At 36.4% G+C, this 11,534-nt stretch overlaps 1 protein-coding gene across 1 annotated transcript in view; it reads right to left on the bottom strand.

Annotated features, from left to right (window-relative positions):
* Positions 1 to 10,383, bottom strand: part of LOC127447478 (DNA-binding protein SATB2-like) — a 64,846-nt gene extending 54,463 nt beyond the window's left edge. The window contains exon 1 of the mRNA XM_051709380.1: positions 10,028 to 10,383. The gene's annotated coding sequence lies outside the window, so the exon portion shown is untranslated. The remainder of the gene's footprint in view (positions 1 to 10,027) is intronic.
* Positions 10,384 to 11,534: the final 1,151 nt, after the last annotated feature.

Genomic DNA, 11,534 nt, shown 5'->3' on the forward strand with positions numbered 1-11,534 from the left:
CGCTTTGATTTGCATTTCACTTCCTAAATACAGAGGGACTGTGATGATTCTAAAACATAGATCCTCCTCCCTGTGGTTATGCAAAAAACATCACTCATCCTCTCAGGGCTTGACAAGAAAAACACCATCACGGAACAGAAAAAGTCCAAAGAGGATTACAAGCTGAGGCTAAATTTTCAAAATGAATAATAAATTAAAAACATTAGCCTCTATGTGATAAAAAACTAGCTTGGGTCCAGAAAGCAAGTGTCTGAATTCTTTAGAGTTTAATAAGCGAGTGGGAGGAGAAACACTTTAAGGGCATTTGGATAAAAAGAAATGTGTTAGAGTGCTGCTTAGGGGACACAAACTGATGATCCAAACTGTACACAAACACTTTTTAGTTTTACAGAGCCTTTGAGACAATTTAATAGATCAAGTGTCAACGACACCCTACAACAATAGGCATACTGTCACAGAATGTGTCAGGAATGAGGACCCAAATGCAGGAATGAATGAATATAAAAATTATTTTATTAAAACAACTGAAAACAGAACAGGCAACACAAAACTCTCACAGGGGAGAGAAAACAAATTAAAACATAAACTGGAACAAGGATAATAACAAAGACCAACCGGGAACAGGAAAAAGATAGGACCAGACTGACTAGTAACAAAACTCACAAGAGAGATAAAAGACAAATACAAGAGGGAAAAGGGCACAATATATAGGCAAGGCACATGAGGAACAGGTGAAGGCAATTAACATAACAAGGACTAAATGAGGGAGAGTGACAAGGGTAATGAGGAGGCGGGGACAGGGATGCACAGGGCTAACAGAAACACAGACACGGCCAATTACACATACACATGACAAACACACACAAACAGAAAACAGACAGAGACCGAAGGGCAGACAGAACAGGATCATGACACATACATGCTTATAAAAACACACTCACATCATATATATATATATATATATATATATATATATATATATATATATATAAAATTAATAGCTGTGGCTCAGGTGTTAATGCTGGTTGGCCACTAATCGCAGGGCTAGCGGTTCGATTCCTGGCCCACATGACTCCACATGCCGAAGTGTCCTTGGGCAAGACACTGAATCCCAAGTTGCTCCCAATGGCAGGCTAGCGCCTTGCATGGCAGCTCTGCCGTCATTGGTGTGTAAGTGTGTGTGTGTGTGTGTGAATAGGTGAATGAGTCACAGTGTAAAGCGCTTTGGAACCACTAAGGTTAAAAAAAGGTGCTATATAAGTGCAGACCATTTACCATTAAACATAGCATTCCAATTAAAACTGCTGTTAGCAGCCTGATCACATGAAAATTACGTGACTGTAGCAACATTTTTGCAAAAAGAAATTACATGCTTCATTACACGTTTTGCTGCAGTTTCCCAGTGAAATGTCCAGCGAGGGGCACCAAAAGCAAGTGAAATGGTGTCGTAATCAGACGAGATTTTTTTTTAAAGGTGAATGTTAGATGGATAATAAGTAAAAGGTACCTCCATAACCTAAAACATTAACCTAAACCTAACCAATAGTGTCCTAAAAGCAAATGAGAGGTAAATAAAACAGACATCCTTACCCTAAACCAGTGGTTCCCAACCCTGTTGCTGGAGGCCCCCCAACACAACACATTTTGGATATTTCCCTAATCAAACACACCTGATTCAACTCATGAGCTCGTTAGTGGAGACTCCAAGACCTGAATTGGCTGTGTCAGAAAAGGGAGATATACAAAATGTGCAGTGTTGGGGGGCCTCCAGGAACAGGGTTGGGAACCACTGCCCTAAACCAACAACTAATCCTAACCGATAAAAGCAAATGTGACATGAAAAGCACATTTTCTGAAGCAACTACGTTATTTTGTTTAGCTTCTATGACACTTTCGGCTCACGTGTTAGTTTGTGTGCTTGACTGGCCTCAAATAACAGTTTTCCGAGTAAGCCCAACACTCTATCAGGTGAGTTACTGTGGAAGCTAATCAAATTGGAATAAGTGTGTAAATGTAGGTGGGTCTGTTATACAAGAGTAAAAAGGGTTTTCAAATTATGCCTTAGAGTAAAATTGTTTCTATGTCATTAAATAGCAGTGTGTGAGTAAAATCACGCTTGACCCCATTCACCCAGCACACTTCCTTTTCAAAGTGTTGCCCTCTGGCTGGCTCGACAGAGCACTGAGCTCCAGAACAGCCAGGCACAGGAACAGTTTTTTCCCTCAGGCCATCCACCTCATGAACAGTTAAAACTGCCCCCAAATACTTTCCTTTTGTCAATAAACCATGTGCAATATTCAATCCATCCCTTCCTACTTATATCCATATTTCATTTATATTCTTTAATATATCCTACCTCTTCTTCAATACATTACATTACCTGCACATAACTGTATATCTGTATATAAAATATTCTAACAACATTATTGCTCTAAAGTATATTTCTCTTTTTTTCATCTGTTATATCTTATTTTTTTATATCACTATATGTATATATATATATGTTTAAATGTATATGTATGTATATATATATGGTTGCATTTGCATTGGAAGCTTCTGTCACCATAACAAATTCCTTGTGTGTGTAAGCATACTTGATAAAAAAGCTCATTCTGATTCTGATTCTGATTCTGACAGAGCGAAAAACAAGTGTTTATTAAGTCATAATCAGCCATTGTACTTGTGATTTGTGTGCAAGTGAATAAAACGCACAGTTGTTGTAGCGCCTCTAGTGTTAATTTAACAAGAAAACTGTGGCGAAACGTAGAACGCAGCATGTAAAACTCAGTTTGCAAAAATATAGTTAAAGAAACTTTCATTCTATGAGACTAGGTTGGCCGTTAGGCTTAGGGCCGTTTCCCCAGTGTACATGCAGCTGTTAAAAAGTATATCCGCTTATGTTCAAGTCCTATCAAAAAGCAGGCACAAAGTTTGAAAACACAGCACCTCACAAACAGCGGAGGATCAAGTCCTAAAGCACAACGGATAAAACCCATTACTGAGTGTAAGATCACTGTGATCCACTTCAGCTTTATGAGGAGAACAGGTCTGGTTTTAATTAACAGCTCTTCTACGATGTGGGCTTACCCATTAGACTTGCAGTCCCAGGGGCAAAATAAACTCTCTTCACAAAAAGTGTCTTTGGATGTTTCAGATACAGGCATGGAGCTGAGCAAAAAATCTTAAGCCTGAAACCGCAAATGGACACAATGACCATTGTGCTTAAAGCTTTCTGCCATCAGTGACGATACAAGTTTTTCCTTTGCTTGCCTCTCTTCACCCTCCATTTCTTTACTGTATTTTCAACCCTTAAAGTATTTTATCGGTCTCAGTTCATCTAGCACCGGTGGGGTGTCTTTGTTCCTCCCTTTACTGGGCTTCACAGGTTCAAACCTGCCTGATTCTAATGAGTCCTTCGGTCCCAATCAAGAGCTTGCCTGAATCACTTCTTCCATCTTTATGCCAAACTCTCCCTCTCTTTCTTTCTCTCTGATCCTCCTCCGCCCCAACTCCAAATATTTGATTGGGAGATAAAACCAGCTCCAGTGTTTCTGCACATCACTTACATATGAAGATGGCACTGGCTATGCAAAGAAGGTGACATTTTGTGTCTTTTGACACCTACTAGATTAAAAAAAGCCTGATGAAGAATTGCACTAGTTGTGATACTCTGTTTCAGACACTTCTGCAATACACCGATGTCATTCAATGATGGGAAATGTTATTGATTTGCGCTTCCTGAGGAAAGCAATGTGATTCATCTCAGAATTTAGAATTCAGAAATTCTGAATTTACAGGATTTTAAATTCAACCAGATTTTGCTGCACTTAAAAACTGTCATAACTACCTTTTCATGTCCTATTAACAGAGAGTGTAGGCTATTTTTAATTGACTGACTGGAAAAATTACTTGTTTGTTTCTTAATACACATACAAGTTGTATGAACCATTAGAATATCACAAAGCATAAATGTTAGACAGTCATTCATAACTGAATGCTACCATTGTAATTCCATCTTTGTATTCATCAGGGGAGTTACGGTACATTGTTGAATTTAATTGATCATAACAGTGTTATTAGTCATGTTTAAGTGCTATCCCTCTGACAGAAAGATTACACAAAAAGAGATAAATGTCTAATCAGTGCAAGTTATCAGGAATAATCTATAAAGAATGTGAAGGTCATTTTAATAAATTGAAAGCAAGATTTTGATTCATAAAGTGAGATTAAGAAATTGCTTATAATAAAATGGCAAATAGTTGAAATCTAGGGAACTAAGTCATTATAATGTTTCTTATAGTAAAGCTTTTACAAATATGCAGTTTTCTGTATTATTACAAAAATCTACTTATACACCCTCTTGACAACTTCCACAATTCCTACAATATCAGTTTTATGCCTATAGGTATTTACTACCAAATACATAGTTCAATTTTTATTTGTAATGCTTGCTGCCACACATTACAAACATAACTAATGACTGTTATTTTTAGTGGTAGATGAGAGAAGCCAGACGAGGGAGTGGAACAGAACTCAGATCCCATGAGACTCAAATTTCCAAACTACAACGACCACACTGCAGAGACTCTCTCTTAAGCATGCAATATACATTTTCTGCTCTTACCCTCACTAACCTTCCTCTTTTCTCCACATTTCACTCTTTTCTTTGGCACTGAGAGTGGCCTCTGCCAGTTCTACCACACACAGGAAACTGAGGGCAGTAAACAAAACACTACTGATCTGACTATGCTCACACTGTCGGTCAGTATACACAGTGGAGAGAGCAATAAAGAGATACTAAGAAAAAAGGCAGAAGGTTGGTAAAACAGAAAGAGAAAGGAACAAGAGCCTAAGACATCAGAAAAAAAGCAAATGACAAACAGGAAACTGTAGACTAGAAACATTTTAATAACAGTTAATAACAACTAATGGTGACATAATACAAATGAGCGATGAGATAAAGCTGTGTCGTGATACAGAACTAGGTGGTATCTCTGTGTTGACAACATGCTAAGGCATTCACCTTATTGACCAGGGAATAGGGCTGTGATACTCATTTATTGCAGGGTTATTAAAGCATCAGCTCAGTAAGGGTACAGATAAAGCTGGTGAAGATGGTCTAGGGATACGCATTAAAGGCCCCCACATTGTCTCTCTCCAGCACAGGTGTGTGCGTTGGGAAGGGAAGGACAGATAAATAGCACCTTATCACCCATGAATTTGATGGCAGATCAAACTGTTACCAAGACAGATGATTACAGTACACTCAATACTTGGACTTCCTTGAACATATTTATAATACATATGTCTAGTGGAGTACATCTGGTATGAATACATAGTTAGGGCACAATAAAAACAGCTAATTGTGGTATACATAAGTGTTAATGGGATATAATTTCATTGATTAGTGTGCGACTGAAAATGAACTTGCATTGCCGAAACAAATACAGTTATGTGAGTGAGTATGTAAATGTACTGAACATGTGTGAAGAAGGTGTAGATTTAGATACGAAGAGAGGGGGAACACACTTAGTTGGCTAATAAACATCTTAGACAGTTAAAGATGAATTAATGAATATATATATATATATATATATATATATATATATATATATATATATATATATATATATATATATATATAAAAGATAAAGAGTAAGCAGCAATTTATTATGTTCTCCCTCAATCTCCTGCTCCCCGTCTCACAAATAGACAAAAGCGCAGAAACACAACTGTATACAAACACTCACACACACAAACCACAGAGCAGGCTCACAGCTCTGATACTTCCAGGGACCACACATTGACAAAAATCACACATGGTAGACAACACTAAGCAGGGCTATAAAACACACTTGAACACACACACACATATTGAACCTATAATGCAAAAGGCAGTGGCTGTGGTCTGGATTTAGGTATGTAGTGTTAAATACATATTAAATATACCGTGCACCTCTGTGTGTGTACCATTTCACAAAAGCAGGCACAACTAAATTCATGTTCTATGTTCACGCACAGCTTTCTTTAGATGCATACACCACAGGGGAACTTTTTTAACTTAAGCTATATTAAGGAAACATTTTAATAACATATTTATGAAAGAATACGTCCTCAGTTAAGCTAAATCAATCAGCAATTGCCCCAAAAGAACTAGTTAAAACAAGAATGTGTAAACAAGTCAAAAATTAGAAAACTCTGTAATACTACCTCATCATTTAGTACTCTGTTTTTTTTTTTTTTACTTTTTTTTTTTTGCCCACACCTCACCAAAAATATATTATTTTATCAGTGTTTATTATTATTCTTAGTTGTAATAGTAGTACTGAAAAGTTTGCATAGCCTAAATATAAGATATAATATTCAGCAAATACACAAAGAACAAAACACAAACAATGAGAGAGAGGAAGAGAGAGGGAGAGTTTTATTATTATAAAACTTTTTATAATTTATTATTAACTTTTTTAAATTAATGTTTTATTATTATTATTATTATTATTATTATTTTCTTGTCATTATCTGTTTTGTGTATTAATGCTTTGGCAATATTTTATGTAAAACAATCATGCCAATAAATTACTTTAAATTGAAAATTGAAGAGAGAGAGAGAGAGAGAGAGAGAGAGAGAGAGAGAGAGAGAGAGAGAGAGAGAGAACACATTCCACAATTCTTAACTTTTTTGCAATGTCATCTTTTTGTTAATAAGGAGCTGAGGTCTGTTTAAAAAAGTTTTGAAATTCGATTGTCACTAAGTGTCGTGTGGCGAAAAAGTGACGAATGGCATACAGTTATTAAGCTTTGATCAGCTATGTGCTGGAAATTAACATTAATTATATAAAAAAGGCAAAACACCAGTTCACCAAGACACTGTGCACTGCAGCACCCATTTAGGCCAAATCTTAATTTACATGTCAGGGACTATAACTTCTAGTAGAAGAATTGTACTTCAAATAATAGGCAAGTGTTTAATTTAAATATATGTCCTTAATAAGCTATTTGTACATAATGTAATAGCCGTTTAATAAAAGCACTAAGGTCTTCCATGCTATATTGTAAAATGAGTCATGGCTGAAGGGGTAGCAGGCACTATGCTGCGTCCAAAACTGTCAATTAACCGTTAATTAACCGGCAGCTGTCACTGTCAAAGCCGGACCGAGACATTTATCTTAATTTTTAAATCTCTCATTTTATCTAGACATTTCGAAGCACTGCAAAATTAAGAAGTTTTACCCGTCTTAACCCTTTTCTTACTTCATAATACGAAAGGTCTAGCTACAGGTGTCTTATGGGCCTATAAAGTATTACATATTACATAAATAGACTATTGTAAATATTAAGTAGGCTATAACATAAAATATAGTATAATGTCAAGAAGTTCTGACGCTGAACCAAAACGCTCCATAGAGTCACGGTTTACTGATACAACTGTAAGTAGGTATGGCCTGGAAAAAAACCTGCCGTGAATTAATGCTGGATTTGATCCGAGACTTATAGAACCTTTCTGTTACAGAGACTAATGAACTTTTTGTTTTTAATTTTCCTCTTGACTTAAAAAAAAAAAAATATTGCGCTGCCTATGGGGGCCAAGTTTGTACAAATGAATAATGGAGAGATCAGTATAACATTAAAAAGAAACTCTGATGGCAGCTATATAGCAAACAAACCATCTTGCACATGCATGATTTTGTGAGTGACTCTTCAAATACTTTGCCAAAAAGTTTTAAAGTTTTTAGACGGAGAGAAAATATCGCATGTAATATTATAAAAAATCATGTGCACTCGGCCTTTGTGTGTTTTTAATTTTTTAATTTAGCTGTTTACATCATAGTTCAATATATAATAAGAACAGGCCTACAAATGTGGTTCCATTTAATGTGTATTGTTTTTGACAACGGATGGATAGCGATTTCAATACTTAACTCAGAGTTTCTTTTTTTCTTGTCAGATTTTTTTTTTTTTTTTTTTTTTTTTTTTTTTTTTTTTTTGCTTTAAGCAAAGAATTCTCGGTCTACTTCATCCATCCTCCTTATGTGAAAGAGAAATTCACGAGCTCCGGCAAGATCAAATGTAATTATTTTAAAGGCTTAAGGAGAAAAATATTCTGGGAGAGAAAAAAAAATGCCATAACATATTTTACTTTTAAAGAGTATAGTTTTGAAAATACTGCGACCAAATGAATCAGACTATCTACTTACATGCAAAAGTCGCACGTATTTGATTTATTTCGTCCCAAGGGTAATAATAAAATCTCTCGAAACAACCAGATGGAATTACAAATAAATTGTTGTCTCGGTGTTTAACTCTGAATTATTTTACGTTGCGTGTTTCTCTCTGTGTTAGGTTTCACTCCTAAATTGACAAAGTTTCTAATTTGGCTATTCCTATATTGAGCATGAGCTAAATATAAAGTCATCTAAAATGTATTGAAAACTATATCAATAATCTCCTCACGTTGAATAAAACAATGATTCAGACATAGCCCGCTGTGTTTCTCTTTATTGTTTCAGGTAGCTACTTTTTGCAATAGGCTGTTTCTCCTCATACTTCCTCATATTTAATACATTTGTACAAAACATGAATCATCAGTGAAATATTCTATCTGTACTTGCACTGTAGCATATTTAAATACTGTTATATTGTAAAACCTTAACTATTTAACCAAACATGAACAACAGCAACACAACAGTAATAAGAATAGGTATAGACTAACGTTTTGCAATTAAACAACTCTAAGGCTTCTGAAGGCACTTAACAGAATAAATACTTTAAATTTGCTATATAATTCAATTGTATTATTACATAAAAATGCGTACATTACATCACATTTTCGATATCAAGCCTCAGAATACTTTGAAACTTTGAACAGGTAAATGAAGCAATCACATAAATAAATAACACACACACACACACACACACACACACACACATACATACATACATATACACACACACAAACACAGAGCCATGAGGGCGATGAGACCGCAGACAAAAGTCAAACACGTGTAAAACTAAACTTGAGGCCTAATAAGCTCGTTGGAATGGAAGGAAAACAGGTTTTCCTTAAAAAAGCTTTCAAAATGTCCCATAGCAGAATTGCGCTATCGCTTTGAAAAAGATACAAATATATTTTTAAATGATTAAAATATTTGTAAATGACTTCTATTCTAAACACTTGGCGCTCTCAGTCGTCCTAGACTAAGACATTGACAACACACGTCTGTGGCAAAATGCTTTTCAGAGAATTTCGACAATCTGCTGAATTAAATAGTTATAGCTTTAGCCGAATAGCCTACATATTTATGCGAAATTATCCAAAGAAAACATTATCACTTAATTTGAAACAATCTAAATGCTGCGGGTGCATTACTCTGGTACTCCTTTCCTAAACTTTGCTTACTTTGTAATTCAGATTTAAACATGTTACATATTGCAATAAATCGCAATTATTCAATATGTTTGAAAAATAATTTACATAAACTTCAGTAATGTAATTTAGGCAGAGTAAATAATAATAATAATAATAATAATAATAATAATAATAATAATAAATGAATTTATTAACTAATTGTTGCAATTATTATTCTGGTCATTATCGAAAATTGAAATGCTCAACTGAGTTTATGGAAGGCTCTGGATTACACTCTAAACGACAATCACTGAATCACTACTACAGGTAAATTGCATCACTTTCTGCCAAATTATAGTTGCTTGATAATAAAAGGAACTTGTCAAAGGTGCTGCATGTGTTTTGTGAAAGTAGCTATTAGCAGACATATCCCAATGTGAAACATATATGTGCTTCTGCATTGCTTAATTGGCCTGTAACTATTTGGTTTATACAGGGTAAAGGGCAAAATGTTAAAGGTCTCAAAGAATTTACTTTGAAATTCGAACACAAGATTAATGCTAATAGATATTCAGAGAAGTTTATCCATGTTGAGATGTTAGGAATCAAATAATAGCCTACACTAGCAGTCTACGTGAATGCGTACAGGACTGGATGAAAGTTCTTTACTGTTGCACTTACTGCTTATGGCGTGTCGGTACCTCTGTTGGCCGTTGAGAGGGCTCTGTCCATTGATTAAAAGTATTGAATCCAGGGCTGGGCTTCTCGCTGCCTCGTGCAGGACTGAAAACGGCTGGGTTCGGTGTTGGACTCTTGGGCTCCGTGCACTGTGCGCTGTGACTGAGCCACTGGAACTGAGAGACTCCGAGCTGAGGGGTACAGGTAGGAGATAGACAGCATGAAGAGTGAGAGAGGGGTGTGAGAGTGGGAGAGAGAAAGGACAGTGCACGGGATTGAACACAGCACAGAGATCCTCAAAGCAAACGACACAAGTTCCGAGAAGCGACCGATGGCAATCTGTCCGGTAGTTCGCAATCTTGCTCACGCTTTACCGCGAGTTTGAGTCACGAATGTCCGTGGCACAAACCGGGCAGAACTGAAAGCTTCGGCAGCTGGAGCAAAGACCACGCATCAGAAGCTGAAAATGTCCATCTATGCTGCATGCACAACAAGAGAAATGAAGCAAAAACATACGTAAAATATCAGCTTTGTGCGATGCGGACACTAGCTATTACGGCGTGTAAAATCTCAAGAGCAAAAATGTGAGTGTCACTTTCAATCTCTCCCTTGCGCGGCGCGCGGACTGACAGAGAGGGGGAGCAGAGAGAGGAGTGGGAGTGGGAGGAGAGGACTGGAGAGCGAACGGACTGAAGAGGAAGTGTGACAGGGAGGGAGGGAGGGGCGGCTAAGGTAATTACTGCATTTCATATAAGTTATCAATAACGCTATTCCGCCATATATCCCTTACTTTTAAACTGGACTTCTTTTAACAGCTATTTTTTGTACAGGTGTTGCCTATGCTGAAATTAATTTTAGAAGTTATATTTTAGTTCAATATAAAAATTGCATTAGTACCGAAAAACCTTTTGAGATAAAATGCATGTAAGGATGCTTATTTGATTCAGTGCATTTTACCAGATCAAATGCATCGTTGTCCTGTAATGTTCATTTCTGTCTTGAAAAGCAAGCTGCATAAAGATAGTATCACTGATCTGTTTGACCCACGTTAAACTGTGACAAAAAAATGGATATCCCGTGGGGCAAACCAAACTTGGATTTGTGGGTTAATGTTAAAACGGAAAATGGACACATCTTTTTTTTGGCAAATGATGGAATAGACACTTTCAAAGAAACATCAACTACTTAGGTGTAATTTTGTTTCTGCTTATACTTTGGTTTTTGTTTGGTTTTTTAAAGCGGAATCGCCTTCTAATTGATGGTTTCTAAAAGCACATTCGAAGTGTCAGACTCGTATTTGGTGGTCCTGAGTAGAGAGAACAATTCAAAGCATAAATTACACCAGCTGCAGTATCAACAAGCTAAAAGCAGAGAGGTATGTTCAGGCTACTCAATGGTAAAGATTATGAATCGGTTTAAGATGTGAGAAAACGACGTGCACCGGTAGTTGTGGTGTCCAAGAGGAACAGGCAATGCTGGAACATGGAAAAAATACAATATGTTGCACGTG

The sequence above is a fragment of the Myxocyprinus asiaticus genome, chromosome 10 (genome assembly GCF_019703515.2).
Source record: "Myxocyprinus asiaticus isolate MX2 ecotype Aquarium Trade chromosome 10, UBuf_Myxa_2, whole genome shotgun sequence".
Classification (NCBI taxonomy): domain Eukaryota; kingdom Metazoa; phylum Chordata; class Actinopteri; order Cypriniformes; family Catostomidae; genus Myxocyprinus; species Myxocyprinus asiaticus.